This window comes from Panicum virgatum, chromosome 6N (genome assembly GCF_016808335.1).
Source record: "Panicum virgatum strain AP13 chromosome 6N, P.virgatum_v5, whole genome shotgun sequence".
NCBI classification, from domain to species: Eukaryota; Viridiplantae; Streptophyta; class Magnoliopsida; order Poales; family Poaceae; genus Panicum; species Panicum virgatum.
The window spans coordinates 8,608,610-8,625,486 of record NC_053150.1 but is presented as its reverse complement, the minus strand read 5'-3'; the positions used below and the strand labels follow the sequence as shown (position 1 = coordinate 8,625,486).

The window sequence follows — 16,877 nt, the reverse complement described above, 5'->3', positions numbered from 1 at the left end:
AATTAGTTATTTTTAACTATATTTAATGCTCAATGTATCTGTCAGAAGATTCGATATGACAGATACTGTAAGAAATTTTTCACCAACTAAACAGGACAGTACGCTCTGCTCTCTCGGACCTCTACTCTAATCAAAAGACTAAAGACCCTTACGGAAGATGAAAAAGGTGAGGACTGAAATGAGAAAGGAAGGAGTTCGCAAGACGACTTCGGTTCCTACGTGAAAATACTTCGAAAGGTGTCAGCAGGTAAGCGGAGCCGGAGCCGGCATGTTCGCCCGCTGGGCCTGAGTGTTCGAGAGTCGATCCGTGTGCATCCTGTATCCCTGTCCGTCCGATCTGGAGACGGAATCCAAGCTTTCCTTTCGAGCGAAGCAAACCCAGAGCCGGAAGTCTTCTGGCTCCCGATTCTGACTTCGCCAGAGTTTGCTTTAATCCCAGCCTGAGCCACAGCCCATAATCACCCAGACAAAACCCCACCCGGAAAAAGACAGCGAGGATCCCCGATCCTCCGTCCACGTGTCGGCAACGGACGGCCCCGATCCCTCGCGCAGTGGAGCAGGTGCCCCCGTCGCGTGCTACGCGCACCCACCGACCTGGCCCCCGTCGGCTCGACCTCCACCTCATCGCCTCCCTCAATTTCCCTCCTCTTCTCTTCCCCCTCTTCAGATCGAACCCCCCACGCGCAAATCCCCCCGCCGCTCGCGCGCTTCCGATCGGGTGGCCGCTTCCCACCCCACCGCACCCCTCGCCGGGCGACATGTCGATGCTGGACGCCTTCTTCAAGGGCGGCGGCGGCGGCTTCCGCGGCGCCAAGTGGTAAGTGCGCGCGGGGTTTCTCCGTTTCTGGGGTGGGGGATTTCTGGTGGAGCTTTGGTTGTCTGTTCGATTCGTGTGGTTCCGGTTCTGATTGGGTTCTCTGGCGCTGTGTGCCGGCGGTCGGGGCGCAGCAAGACGCTGCTGAAGCTGACGATCCCGCGGATCAAGCTGCTGCGGAACCGGCGGGAGCTGCAGCTCCGCCAGATGCGGAGGGACATCGCCAAGCTGCTCGAGGCGGGGCAGGAGGCTACTGCGCGGATCAGGGTACGTGGAGCGAGGCTCTCGTGCCTGTCGATTTAGAGCTCCGGGTGGAGTCGCTACTGGTTTTGGTTCCTGACTAATCAATCGGCTGCTGCTGCTGGCACTGCTGCAGGTGGAGCACATCATCCGGGAGGAGAACATGATGGCCGCGCAGGAGATCCTCGAGCTCTTCTGCGAGCTCATCGCCGTTCGCCTGCCCATCATCGAGGCGCAAAAGTCAGTTCCTCTCTCGCTTTCCATTTCACAACCCGTAACTGCAGATGCTATTGTTCATGCTGTCAGATGTCGGTCTATGGATCATGTGCATTTCAATCTAAGCTAGTTGTAGCTTGATTGCCCCTTGACGTGGCAAAGTCTGCTGGAGCAGCAGTGGCTTGGGATTTCTAATGACCTGTTCACTGTTACTTTGTTGCCCAAGGATTTTTTAGGTGTTTTTGTATTGTGTGAAAAGTTTGATGTATTGAGACACCACCTTAGCACCAGCTTCACCGTGCTTTTAGTGCCAGCGTTATTAAACTTTAAGATGGTAGACTTCCTTAATATTTGAATAGTGTGTTAGTTTGCTGTACACCTGACTGCCATACCTAAATATTAGTCGTTACTTCACTGCTGTAGTCAATGAAGACTGTGATTGTTCCACTCAATAATAGCCCTATCCGACTGTTTGAAACAATGTGTTTCTAGCAGACTTTGGCCCTGAAGAAAGCATTAGTTTGCTATGTTCATATGATCTTATCTCAACAGAGAGAAATGATCTTCATTCTTGTATCCTAAGCATTGTTATATTCCTTATTTGTTTCTGTAGACTCGAGTCTTGCATAGTCTGGGTTCTGAGGATGTCAATACAATTCTACCCAGCTCTTAAATAAAAAGGAGGTCCATATTAGATGAAAAAAGCGAAACTGTTTTTGTTACTCAAAATGTAATTAACATGCTACAATAGTTTTTGTAGGCTTGCAGATGAGTGTGACTGATATGTGTTTCTTTGTTGTTTTACCTTCTTCAGGGAGTGCCCCATTGATCTCAAAGAAGCAATATCCAGTATCTGTTTTGCTGCTCCAAGGTGTGCAGACCTGCCTGAACTGATGCAGGTTCAGATGATGTTTGCAACTAAATATGGGAAGGAGTTTGTTGCTGCAGCTTCAGAGCTGATGCCAGATTGTGGGGTCAATCGGCAGGTCATATTACGCTTTTAATTGGAAGTAATTAAACCATGCTATCTGGTAGTTTGAATGTTCATTAACATATCGAAATGAATGATGTTGCAGATAATTGAACTACTTTCTATTCGTCCCCCTCCTGTTGATGCAAAGTTGAAACTGCTGAAGGAGATTGCTGAGGAGCATGAAGTTGATTGGGATCCATCAGAGACAGAAACAGAATTTCTCAAACCTCATGAAGACCTGTTGGTAATTATATATTTACTTACAATAACCATGATTGTAGTTCAGTAATTTGAATCTCACTTGATACATCGTTCCCTTCATAGAATGGGCCGACCTACTTCAATGGTTCCACATTACCTCTTCCTAAGGAGAAACATGAGGAAACACTAGCTGCAAGTGCTGCAGAGCAACCTGATGAAGATTATGAGTCGGATACTGGTCTCGAGTCACTGGATTTGCCTGAAGTCCCGAAAGCTGCTATTCGTCCACCTACTGATGCGCCATCAACCCCAGATATTGGTCCACATGATCAAAGTTCCCAATCAATTCATCATGAATTCTCAAATCCCGATTTTCCTTCAGTCCCAAAAGCTGCAATTCATCCAACTTCTGATGCGCCATCAACGCAAGATATTGGTCCACATGTTCAGAGCTCCCAGTCAATTCCTCATGAATTCTCAAATTCTACTGACTTGGAGGAGAATCCAACAGCGGGTGGTATTTTTAAGATCCAAATGAAAAGCTTGGAGCATCTTATTTCTGCTCCATCTGCTCAGTCAAGCATACCAGAGTCGCCAAATGAAAAGAAGCAATTTATTCCTTTTGCCTCGCCACCACCAGTTGTTGCTACTACTTAAATGGAGAAAACTGAGTCAATCCCGTCACCTCCTCCATCTCCTCCAGTGAAGCTAACAGAGCCAGAAATCTTCAATAAGAAAATTGATGAAGTGCCTCCTACTGATTACATGTTCTCGAGACAACCAGAACAAGTACACACAATCTCACATACTGGGAGTGGGGCAGAAATAGACCTGGACGATGTATTATCTGCTGCTCAGACAGCAGCTGAATCAGCAGAACTAGCTGCATCAGCAGCCCGTGCTGCTGCAAACCTTGCGCAGTTGCGCATTGCAGATCTGAAGAAGAATACCAAATCTTACAGTGATGGTGTCCGAAATGAAAGCCATCATCAGACCGAGGCAACACAGAAACCTGTTTTTGATCACCAGGACTCCTTTACCAACAATAGACAGGACTATGTGCCTTCCCATGTGCCACAGAGGTCACCATCTTTGGAAGATAATCCATATTTCTCCTACCCCAACCTGTTCTCGCCACCGAAACCATGAGGATTGAAGGTTTGCTCATAGTTGTTCAGCATAGTTTGAAGCCTCTGCAATATCATCACTTCAGCTCTGTTCAGTCTTCTTGTGTTTGGCTGTCACCCGGAAAATTCTGTGTATGCTGAGTTGATACGTAAAGGACTAAAGGAGACTACTGCGTTGTTATTAGGTTACAATACCTGTCTTGTCGAGTCTCTGTAAATTGTACATCTGTTATGTTTGTATCAGTTTCCGAAACATTTATGCAGCTCTACAGGTAATAACAGAAACTGAATCATGGCATATAATATTCCTTGTCATTGTTGTGGTACCCTGTCAATAGATGATTGTTCCACTCGACATCTTCTTGAGTGTGTGATGGCCGTGATATCCAAGTTATTATGCTCTTCCCGAACGTGTGATGGCTGAAAGAGGGGGGATCACTATTTCTTTTGCCACCAGTTTGCAATATTTGTTTAATCACAATTTTATAACTTTCTTTGGTATATCATAGTATATAGTTGGGATTGATTTTTGGGCATGATGCTAGGAGAATGTCACTGTTTTCCAGTGAACGCAGATCTTGTCACATCACGGAGATTTTTTTTTTTTGAAGATTGAGAATTTCTTCGATGGGCGCTCGAGGAGAGCAGAGGAGACTGGGGATAGGGGCTGACATGTGGGCCCGGACGAGGGAAAAAGGAAAAACGCCAGTTGAAGTTCAAAAATTGAATTCAAGGTGTTCCCGGGCTACAAAACTCACAATTTTAACAGCAGCAAGATATACTCAGAAGAACGCACTGCAACAACAAAAGCACCTAAAAGGCTACTCTAGAACATTCACAGCAAAATAAACAAAACTGCTATTTTTGTAAATTCCAAGAATTTTGTGCCTCGGATTTTTTGTCACAAAATTCTGCAAAAATATTGTAAAACCATCATTTTAAGTCTAGTATTTAAATAAATTTTTTGGAGGTACAGTTGCATAGAAAAAATATTAAACTTCGTTCACAAGCATCCATTCGAAAAAAGCACACAAATTAAATAACTCATGCAAAGCTTATGCACATGATGCTACATTATGCATTATTGATGCTCATGATAACTTTGCTTAATTGTTAATCATATTTGTGACATTTGAGTCTGACACTGCCCGACGACGGTGATCGCCGGCGGACCTGCGGGACGTGTGGACGGCGAGGTGGGTAAGCTCAAGAACAGAAACTGGAACGCAAGTATTTGGTGCTGCAAACAAGCTGCAGCTTTTTTATGGTGTTCTATATTCCCTTTATTTGGTCATTACAATACAATTAAGGTAATAAAGCAAAGAGAGCTTCCGCACGCATTCCTCGGCTACAGCATTGTCGCATCCATCCCCACGATGCCGTAGGCGACAGCGTTCCCGCGGCGCAGAACCCGGGCAGAAGCGACCACAGTAGCATGCACGGCACCACACAGAGGTCGTGAGCTCGTGCCCTTATGCAAGCAGAACCCCATGCCAGGGCACATCCTCCGCCCGGACCCGAACGGCAGGAGCTCGAAGTCGGCGCCCTTGAAGTCCGCCGCGCTCCCGCCGGCGGCGGCCTCGAACCGTTCCGGCCGGAACGCGTCGGGGTCCCCTGGCCAGTAGCGCTTGTCGCGGTCCAGCGCCCAGGCGTTCACCATCACCGTGATGCCCTGCGGCACGTCGTAGCCCAGCACGCGGCAGGGTTCCTGGCCCACCTGCGGGATCAGGAACGGCAGCGGCGTGTGCAGCCGGAGCGTCTCCTGGATGACGAGGGGCAGGTACCGGAGCTTCGCCTCCTCCAGCTTGTCCTCCCGCACCGACCCGTGCGCGGCGAAGGCGTTTCGCACCTCCGCCGTCGCGCGCTCCATGACCTTCGGGTTCTGGACGAGCTCCGCCATGGCCCACTCCAGCGTCGGCGCTGTCGTCTCGCTGCCGGCAAAGATGTCCTGCGAGCGGTCATATCATATGGTGTATTGATCACTAACTAATAATCTCGGTACAGAACCAATGGATCGGATCGATGAGTTCAAGGTTGCTTACAGTGATGACGGATTTGATGACGTCCCTGTCGAGGGGGGTCGCCAGCTCGCGATCCTGCTGTACCTTCAGCAGCACGTCGAGGAGGTCTTCGACCTCGCCGCCGCCGCCGTTGCGCATCCTCTCCAGGTGCTCCTCGATGATGCCGTCGAGGATGCGGAACGAGGTGTCACGGATCTCGATGCAGTCGCGCCGCTGAGCCGGCCCACGATCCGAGAGGACGGCCAGAGGTCGGGCATGTTGAACCCGGCAGAGAGCACGATGGAGCGGTCGAGCGCCCGCAGCAAGACCTCGCGGTCCTTGAAGCGGTCGCCCATCGCGGCGCGCATCGTGGTGTCCGTGATGAGCGCGGACAGCCGCTCGCGCATGTCCACGGGGAGGGCGCGGGACCCCGCCGCCGCGGCGCACGCTCGCAGCATGGCGGCGACCTCCTCCTCGCGGATGGCGCGGAAGGAGAGGATGCGGCGCGTGCTGAGGAGCTTGGTGATGGTGATCCGGCGGAGCTGGCGCCAGTGGGCCCCGTAGGGCGCCATGATGATCCCCCCGGCCGCCGTTGGTGAGCGCCCGCATGGTGGGCCTCAGCGGCCGCGTCGCGAACACCGTGTCGTGCGTCTTCATCACCGCCCGCGCCGCCTCCCGGGACGACACCACCAGCGTGGGCACCTCGCCGATCCGGAGCAGCATGAGCAGCCCGTGGCGCCGCGCGAGGTCGCGCAGCGCGTGGTGCGGGAGCTTGCCGATCATGTGGTGCAGGCTGCCGATGATTGGCAGCTGCCATGGCCCGGGTGGCAGCTGCAGACCACCGTGCCCGTGTGCCATGGCGGCGGAGCGCCGGCGCTTGGCGACCATGATGAAGAGCAGCGAGACGATCACTAGTCCAAGGTGTTGACACGAAATCGCGCCAACACATTCGAATGCGCTAGAACGCGTAGGAGATCGTCAAAACGATCTGAACCAGCGATGCCCTGGCGGACCGGTCTGACCAGTTCCGCAGACCGATCTGACCGGTCTGGAGCAGAGAACCGCGAAGACCTAGAAATGCGAGCTCGGGAGGGACCCCGTCGGAGCTTGCGCGGCTAGTGTTGCTCTGAGGTCGGCAGGCCACTCAGAACGTCTTCAAACGCCGTCGAGACGAAGGAAGAAAGCAATATAGGGTTGGAAAAGGCTAGGATTTGAGAGATAAAAAAAAATGCGATATTTTGATTGATTCGATTGGGAATATCCTCAATCGGCTGTGACCCTTTATATTTATAGGGTGGGGTGGACTTATCCCGCAAGAAATCCTGTTTACAGATCTAAATCTATGAAAAACTCTAATTGTACTCGGACTCTATTTGGACCGGTCAGACCGGTCTGACCTACCGGTCGGTCCTGCCGGACAGGCCACAGTGCCTCGACCGGTTAGACCGCTTGGTCAGACCGATCAGACCGGTTGGTGCCAATTTTGGCTGTCAACATATGCCCCCTGCTTTTTGGTGAGTTTCTGTGACACCCCGGCCATGGGCTTAATAGGATTAATAGGATACTCATACTAACAAGTTGCAAATTCTTTTCCGGAAACCGGTCTCCAAAGAACTCCGAGATTAAGCGTGCTTGGCCCGGAGAAATTTGAGGACAAAGTGTGCAGAAAAGACTGGTGTTGGTCTGTGAGGACAGTCTATGTCCTAGAAAGCAGCCAGATGTAAGCGGGCCCGGCCTCGGGGAGGCGGGACGTTACAGTTTCACAAGCCAAAAAGCAAGAACTATCATGATGTACATGTTTTATACAGAGCATATAAGTCTAAAAAATAAAACTAAGGGTGATATCCAATACCGGCCATCTTCGTCCTCATGCACTTTGCCATACGCTAGGATAGAATTTCTTCAAGTACCTCCCATTGATAGCCCTTGGTAGACGTTCACCTTGCACTGTCTCTACCATATACACGAATTACCGGAGATAACTTTGATAATCTTGTATGGACCCTCCCAACTTGGCGACCATTTGCCAAACTTGTTGCTTTTCATCCCAAGAGGCAAAATTGTTTTCCAAACCAAATCCCCAACCTGAAAAGATTTAAGTTTTACCTTTTTATTGTAGGCTCTGGCCACCCGAAGCTTGTCTTTCTCAATCTCCTTCAAACCTTCAAACGCTTGTCGGTCACCTCATCAATATTATCCATCATCAAATGATGTTAATCAACAGCGGAGAGGTCATTTTACTTTGCCAATCTATATGCATCCAGATTTACCCCAACGGGTAAAATGGCCTTGACCATACACAAGCTCAAAAGGAGTAACCTTAGTAGCACCATGTTTAGATATACGATGAGCCCACAATGCTTCGGACAACACTTCATGCCACCTCTTAGGATTTTCTTCTATCTTCTTCTTGACAAGTTTGATCAAAATCTTATTACTAGACTCGGCCTGCCCATTGGCCTGAGCATAGTATGGAGATGAATTGAGCAACTTAATCTTATAAGATTCAGCAAAGGCACGCACCTCTTTTGATATAAATGAAGAACCTTGATCCGTTGTCAAAGTTTGTGGAATGCCGAATCTATGAATAACATGCTCAGTAATAAACTCAATTACCTCCTTATGTGTCATATTCTTCAAAGGAACCGCTTTGGTCCATTTAGTGAAATAATCTGTAGCAACCAACATGAAGCGATGCCCCTTTGAAGATGGAGGATTAATCTGTTCAATGAAATCCAACCCCCAACCTCGGAACAGCCATGGTTTAATAATAGGATGCATCAATGCAGCAGGCACCAATTGCAAATCACCAAACCGCTGACATTCTTCACATCCTTTATAGTACTTGAAACAATCGGATAGCATGGTAGGCCAATAGAAACCGGGTCTTCTAAGTAACCACTTCATCTTGGGAGCCGATTGATGAGTACCACAAATACCTTCATGAACCTCACCCATAGCAACCCGGGCCTGATCCGAGTCTAAACACTTGAGAAGCAAATCTTCGGCAGTTCGACGATAAAGTTCATCGTCAATTAAAACGTACTTGAAAGCCAAACGCCGAATATTTCTCTCTGCACCACGACCAGGATCTCTCAAATATGATATAAGAGGAACCCTCAAATCCTGGGTTTCGGCCGAGACAATTGAATCTTATTTTTTGGCCAAATCAGAACCAACAGCTGCATCACCGGTCAGACCGGTTTCTGGACCGGTCAGACCAGTCTGGGCGGTCAGACCGTTCTCGCTGACCGGTCGGACCGGTGCATCCAGAACTGGACACTCGGCTTTCGTTTGCATCGGCTTGCGAATGTTAATTTTTTTTTCGTAACATTATAGCCAGATGCTTGCTGAGCCAGAGTATTTGCCTTTCCATTCTCTTCCCTCGGAATATGTTTGATAATAAATTCGTCGAAATAAGAAATAATATCGAGACATTTTATCAAGATATGCATTTAGAGAACCATTATAGCACTGGCATACCTTAGATACTTGCTGCACCACCAGAAGAGAATCTCCAAAGGCTTCAACATGCTTCACGCCCATGGATTGTAAGAATTCCAAGCCAAATATAAGAGCCTCATATTCAACTTAGTTATTTGTGCACTCTTCTTTCAATCGGTTTGAAAATTCAAAAACAGCACCATTCGGAGAAATAAAAATAGCACCAATCCCTTGACCATCATCACAAACCGATCCATCAAAGTACAACTTCCATGGTGTGCAAGTAATATAGCCGACTTCTAGATCATGCTTGTCATTAATCCGATGCTCAACAATAAAATCCGCTGCAATTTGGCCTCTCATAGATTTTAAAGGTTCACAAGCCAAATCATATTCAACCAAAGCATAAGCCCACTTGCCAATTCTACCACTCAAAATCATTTTTTGTAACATATGTTTGATCACATCGGTTTTACATACTACTATGCAAGTACTAGATAGTAGGTAATGCCTTAATTTGGTACAAGCACAATAAAGAGACAAACACAACTTCTCAATAAATGTATACTCCTTCCCTTCGGTCTCCGCATCAATAAGTTGTCGGCTTAAATATGTAATGATATACTCATTCCCTTCGGTTTCTTAAGTCAAAACAGCCCCCAATAACCTTGTCTACAGCAGCCATATAAAATCTGAAAGGTACTCCTCTCCTAGGTGCTTTGAGTACGGGTGGCGAAGACAAATAAATCTTGATCTTCTCAAACGCTTCTTGCTGTTTTGCCCCACAAGTAAATTCGGTTTCATCTTTTAACCAAAGAATAGGAGTAAAAGCATCGATATTCCCGGACAAGTTAGATATAAACCTTCTCAAGAAATTTACCTTGCCCAAGAACTTCTGTAAATCCTTCTTGCATGTAGGGGTTTCAACCTTCCTCATGGCTTCAATTCTTTTAGGATCAATCTCTATTCTCTTCTCATGAATAATGAAGCCAAAAAACTTTCCAGCCGATACACCAAAAGCACATTTGAGTGGATTCGTCTTCAAACCATACCGGCGCATCCTCTCAAGAGCAAGTCTCAAATCAGTTAAATGATGATCCAAACCGGCCGATTTAATGACAATATCATCAATGTACACCTCCAAGATGACTCCAAGCAAATCATGGAAGATTAAATTCATAGCTCTTTGATAAGTAGCACCCGCATTTTTCAAACCAAAAGTCATAACAACCCACTCAAACAAGCCGACAAATCCTGGACATCTAAAGGCCATTTTAGTTATATCTTCTTCGGCCATGAATTTTTGATTGTAACCGGCGTTACCATCAAGAAAACTAATGACACGATGTCCGGAAGCCTCATTGATCAACATATCGGCTATAGGCATAGGATATTCATCCTTGGGAGTAGCTTTATTAAGATCTCTAAAATCAATGCACACTCTAATTTTCCCCGAATCCTTTTTCTCAACGGGCACAATATTAGAGATCCAATCAGCATAACGACAAGACCGAATAAATCTAGCATCAAGTAAATGATTAATTTCAGTTTTAATTCGGTCATATATAATGGGATTGAAATGCCTAACCGGTTGTTTATAAGGTCTAAAACCGGCTTTAATCGGTAAACGCTGCTCAACAAGATCACGACTTAAACCGGGCATTTCATGATACTCCCAAGCAAAGCAATCAACATATTCCTTCAATAAATTAACCAAATCGGCCTTATATTCAGCCGATAAGTTTTTGTTTACAAAGGTTGGCCTAGGAATAGTTCCATCACTAATGTCTACCTTTTCTAAAGGATCGGCCGATGTAAACCCTTGGCCCAACTTGTCTAGATCATCAGAATCTTCAATGGCTTCACACATATCGTTCGTATGCGCCCGATACTGATCTAGCCTCTGCTGTAACCACTCTGTGTTGGACCGGTCTGACCGGTCGGGGTGTCCGGTCTGACCGGTCGGATCTGTGCACCGAATGGGACTGGACCGGTCTGACCGGTCGGCACATGCGGTCTGTCCGGTCGCTTCTAGAGCTTCTGTTGTACTCATCTTATTTACATTAAATGATTTAGCCGATTATCCATCGGCTTTAGTACAGCAAAAACAAAACCATCCTTAGTGCAACTAATCAAATCATAATCGGACAGATCCACCCCCGATAAACACTTGACGTTGTCGTGTGCACTAACAGAATTCAAATCGGCTAAAGCAACAAAGGATGAAGTGTCCCCATGGACAATCTCAACCTCATCGCCGATCCACTGAACAAGAAACTGATGCAAGGTAGAAGGAACACACTGATTTGCATGAATCCAATCCCTCCCAAGAATCAAATTGTAGTTACCTTGCACCTCCGAGATGAAGAAAGCCGTAGCAAGCGTCTTGCTCCCAATGGTGAGCTCCATGGAAGCAACTCCCTTGGCACTAAGGGGCTCGCTCCCTCCAACACCACTGACCGTCATTGAAATGACCCGGGTTTTTGAACGAAGAACCCGAATCCCTGTATCATTGTGATAGTCCCTGGATCAGTAGCTATCACATACAGAACTCATTTCAGGCAGTAAATCAGTTCATACTCACTTAAAATAGGTTCAAACATGGATTTAATTATTACAATATCCTAAGGATTTGCAGTACAAAACTTTTATTACAAGCCCATTGGGCTAAACTGGAACAAACAGAAAACGGTAGCGGTAGGTGGTCTTCAGGCCATCCTACAACTCGAACTTCATCAGCACAGGCAACACTTGAGCGTAGCACGGGCTTCTAAGCTTCAATCGTTCCATCCGTCATTGTTGGCGTCGAACTCCTGATCGGATCCTGCATCTTGACAAACTATCCCCAAGGATGGGATAGGTTCACGGCACCATCCGTATGCAAGCTTTAAGTGGATGCAAAGGTATAAAAAGTAGACAAAGGATAGGCTGGGATTTCCTATGCAAGCATATATATATATATATATATATATATATATATATATATATATATATATATATATATATATATATATATATATATATATATATATATATATATATATATATATATCCATAATCATGTCTCTCACCCATCCCAGGTCGGTGCAGGAAACTCCCTCTCCCTGCACCTCATCTGACTCCACATGGGGAAGTGGTTTAGAGGAAGGTAGAAGTATACTGGGGTTCACTACTCTATGAAAGTGCAGCCGGATCAAGAGATGTACATGACCGAGTACGCGGCTATACATATAGTTTTCACCCTGCAGGGGTTGTACACCTATACCCACTCGGGCTGCAAGCCGGGGATCAACCGACTGAGACACAGCCCACAACCATGACTCCCTAACCATGACAGTACCATCCCGCATTCCCGGGCTGGGATACATTCGCCGCAATGAATGTTCTGGGGCTGTGGATCTCTAGCCTGGCCATGGCTTCGAGAATCTCGGAGACTGGGGTCGGAGAACCCGACTGGGCCCACGCATCCCGAATTGGGCGTGCGCGGTCTACCCTCTCCTGGAGACTAGGGTCGAAACACCCGACCGGGCCTGACGCACCCCGAAATCCCATGGGCGTGCTCGGCCTACCCTCTCGTTAAACACAGCCACAGTCTGGTACCGCACAGCTAGAAATGGCTGGAACCCCTGCCCATACGGGGGTAAGTGGTGTGCACGTTTGACATAGTTCCGTCACCAGGGGCACTATCTCGAACTATATTGCTGGGGCAAGTGCGCAGTCCTCCGCAAAGGTCCACCAAAGGCACCCATAACAGGTATCGCCTCTCCTTGGGCAACCACACAGGTACACCCCTCCTCATCCCGCACCCGCCACAAGTGCTCCTTAGGATGTGCCCACCACACATCCCCGGCCAGTCGCTTGCCCCCGCTAAAAGCCCTATCACTAGCTCCTCACATGGTGGATCTCATGCATGCCAAGACTATCATACTATGGAATCCCATACCCAATCACTCTCATAGTAGCCAAAGCATCCAAGAATCAATCAAAGTATAATAGGGATGCAAGGAATACGGTAAACAAGTAGGCCATGCAGGCTTATCTCACACACACACAAGTATAGCGATAGCATTTCTAGCAAGCAATGCCTAATAGGTATTCAAGTCAAAGATGGTCGTGAACCTGTCAGCTCTTCGTAGTCATCCGGGGTCCTCGGGGTGTTCTCGTAGTCCGGGACGTCCTCCTGGGTCTTCTGGGCGTCCGGGGCGTCGATCTTCTCTTCAGCAGCAGGACCTATCCGTAATTACGAATTACTACAGGGGCCAAAGTGCAAGATTGCACAAAACTACTCAAATAAGATCCAACTCACAACAAAACCTACTCTAACGCATAGATCATGATTTTAGAAGGAAACTGGTTTCATAATTTTCGGAGCTCCGGTTGATTTATTATGATTTTCTGAAGCTTAAAACAATTTCTGGAATTAAATAAAGGATCTATCCTTCAAGGTTGAAAAGCCATTTAGAGAAACACAAACAATAGAGAACAAAACAGTTTATATCTTTCTGTCCATCTGTGTTGAGTGGATCTGAGTTAGGTGACTGCATCATGGGGAAACTGAAGCTCCTTTGTGTCCTCCAGTGGATAAAATTGGGTTCAGTTCCTTTGTATTCCTCCACTTCCAACGGCACAACTGGCTGCACATAGTCTCATACTGTCTGTGGCACCGGCTAACCAACCGAAGGTGAGATGTTATTGGAGGAAAGCAAGCTGACAAAAGATCATTTTTTTTATGTAGCATGAGGGGTGTGATCCCCTACTGGTTATGAATATATTAAATAAAGAACCTTAGAGTTCACAAGAGGAAAGAAAAACAAATGACCAGATTACAAATGAGCCTCTAGCTATATATTGTACAGTTCTTGGGAATACTTTCTTTTTGCTCTATGGATAACCATGACAAATTCATGTGTGAAATACGCCGGCGCCCCTTCAATAGAGGAGTCTTCATTCTTGAAAATGAAGTAGTTGCGCGATGTCCACATACTCTAGCATATTAAGATGAATATTTCCATGAAAAAAAGGCTGTGAAATTTGTTGTCCGAGAGCTTCCAAAGTGGCCAGTGGTCCCGTACGTACTCTCACTTTGTTTCCATCGTGTTACAGAACCTGATGACCAATCACTTTCCTCCAACTATTCTCACTTTAAGTACCTGTCAGGCACTACAATTCTTCAACACTAGCCATCGGCAACAGTGACGAGTAGAAAGAAAGTGAACTAAACGTTGAGATATGCTACCCTGCATTAATTTGCTGTGGAAGTGTTGCTGTGCAGTTGCCACCAAATTTCAGCCTGTTCGGCGGGCCATAAGTGGCTGGGCTTAAAGCCCCAGCCCAGCCAGAAGCTTCCTGCCGGTTTGCCTGTCACTGGCCGCCAGTGGCCTGAGGCGGCTCCAGCAGCGGCTTAAGCCCAGCGGCTTATGCCCAGCCGAACAGGAAAAAGATATTCTTGGGAGTTCAGGAAAGTAGCAGCATTCTATATTCTTGGGAGTTCGAAAGTAGCAGCATTCTACCATCTAGCACTGTTGAAATTTGAAAAGCTGCACTGCAGTAGTATTTCTAGTTGTGTTATTGGCTTCTTGTCACGTGCAGTTGGTATAGGGCTTCAGTTGAAGAGCCATTAGTACCGGGCGGTAGGTGCATTCAGTACCGGTTGCGGCAGTCGATACTGTCTAGCCGGTACTAACTGAAGTTTCATTTAGTACCGGTTGCTACGATTGGGTGCGTGTAGCTTCTTTACCATTCCACCTATGCATCATATTTGACTAGATGTGAGATGCTTTCCTTTTAAAATAGCCGTGGAGGCCTATTTTGTACCGAGCTAAGACGCCGACTGGTATCAAATGTTATCTTTTAGTACCGGTCGGTGTTATTGACTGGTACTAAATGACCGCGCCTTTTTAGTACCGAAGCAAAACACCAACCGATACTTAAAAAGTGATTTTTAGTATCAAGTGGTGTTATGATCCGATACTAAATACACCCGGAGGCATCAAAATGTAGAACCGATACTAAATGCACCTGTGAGATCATTTAGTACCGGTCCTAAATGTGACTGGTACTAACACTTATGGATGAATGACTAGTTTTGGGGTAGTGGGGTCTTCCCACGCGAACGACTCCGCCTTGACAGCGCTGAATGCGGCACGCTGGGAGGCCGGGGTGCTCCACCCGAACCGTAGGCGGCATCCTATGGGGCGGGAGATAAGAATGTGGCGGAAGAGAGGAGAGTTGTGATGATGGGTGATGTGTAGTTCACCCAAATTACGAAAAGAATTGACCGCCTGCAGCCTTATCATGGAGAAATTTGTTGAGTGGTTATGATGCCTGAGCTACGCTTCTGAATTCGCATATGTTCACAAGGTGATGATGGCCCTATCAACCTTAGTTCTTTGCAATGCTGATTTTTCAGGAAGAAAATGCTCACCGTTGTACTTGTGCATCTATTATCTTATTATTATTTAGCCAACAAATGGAGCCTCCATGTTCGCTCTCGACATCTAGAAATTCCCACGTTAATCGGAAAGAAAAAGAAAAATTTAAATTACCCACCATTGCCATTACAAAAAGTTAGCCTAAAATACTCATATACATATTTAGAAATTACCCACCAGTGCCATTAACATATATTTCTATTTATAAATATAAATCTATCCATCGTTTTGCATATCAAGCTACATATGGTGCATACCTATAGAATACTAGCTACACAAACAATTAACATATTTTACCACATGTATATCTTATTATATTACCTAAATTCTAAATGCACTTTCACGATTATATTACTATTAGTCAAAATAAACAAGATAATTCTAAGCTTTGCACTATATTAGACTACCACTTGGCCTGCAGTGATCATATGAGGACAAAAGTTGGGCCAGCGACGAGGATCACAGAGTTGGAGGCTAAGAGCAAGGTAAGCGCCACGCCGCAAGCTTCTTCATCGTCCGTCCGTTGAGTATGGAGACTGTCCATCACCTACTGCCTACTGGTGATGTCTGAACATGCATGTCCACATGCCCAACGTAAGTACAAGGCAACTGCACGTCCTACCTAATTCTTTTTCGCAATCCTCTTGCATCCCCGTCCTTACCGAGGGAGGGTCCTTGACATTACTCCAAAGATTTGTTGCCGACATTGCTACAAGACACTACCGTACCTCATAATTAACACCACAAGATCAAGGCAAAATTAACATCACAAGAAAATAAGGAACCAGGAAAATATCGATCAGGCTATGATTGGTACAATAAGCTCATCAGGCTTGAACATGAACATAGGTTGCTGAAATTTTGAACGGAATCTTGTGCTCTGCAATATGGAGATTTATTGGTTTCCAGAAAGCAAGAAACTTTGATCGATTGTTCCCCAATAAAAACTAGACCATGGAGGCATGGCACCATGCAATAGATGATAGTATTAAACATAGTAGCAACAGACGATCACGAGGATCGAAGCTAGCAAAAGAACAACTGAATTAGTTGAACTGAGCAGTGGGCAGCATTACTGTAAGGGCTGGTAGATAAGAAACATGTTACTACTAGCGAATGGAAGTAGCTAAGATCGAGGAGGTAGGCCGTCGTGATAGGATTAGGGCTGTATGCTTGCTATGCGGCCACGTCACTGACAAAAAAAGATCTAGGCAAAAGGAAGTACCATTACACTAGCAGCAGACAAGTACTCTTGATTACTGAATCAAGTAGTATGTGATAAAAATATTTAAGTTTATGAATAATAATTAGATAAAAAATATAAGATATATTTAGAATATCAATACTAGCCGCGCAAATGCACGAGTCATCTCGCTAGTTTTGAGTTAGGCAGTTGTTCCGATTTCATCCCAACAGAAGATCCCAATGCAA

The 16,877-nt window shown here is 46.4% G+C and overlaps 2 pseudogenes across 1 annotated transcript; one reads left to right on the top strand and one right to left on the bottom strand.

The window, feature by feature from the left end:
* Positions 1 to 688: 688 nt before the first annotated feature.
* Positions 689 to 3,926, top strand: LOC120679540 (annotated as a pseudogene). Its single transcript, XR_005677225.1, has 6 exons — positions 689 to 817; positions 949 to 1,081; positions 1,191 to 1,294; positions 2,085 to 2,256; positions 2,347 to 2,487; positions 2,568 to 3,926. The product of XR_005677225.1 is annotated as an IST1-like protein (transcript).
* Positions 3,927 to 4,919: 993 nt separating this feature from the next.
* On the bottom strand, positions 4,920 to 12,429 carry LOC120677883 (annotated as a pseudogene).
* Between the last annotated feature and the right edge of the window lie 4,448 nt (positions 12,430 to 16,877).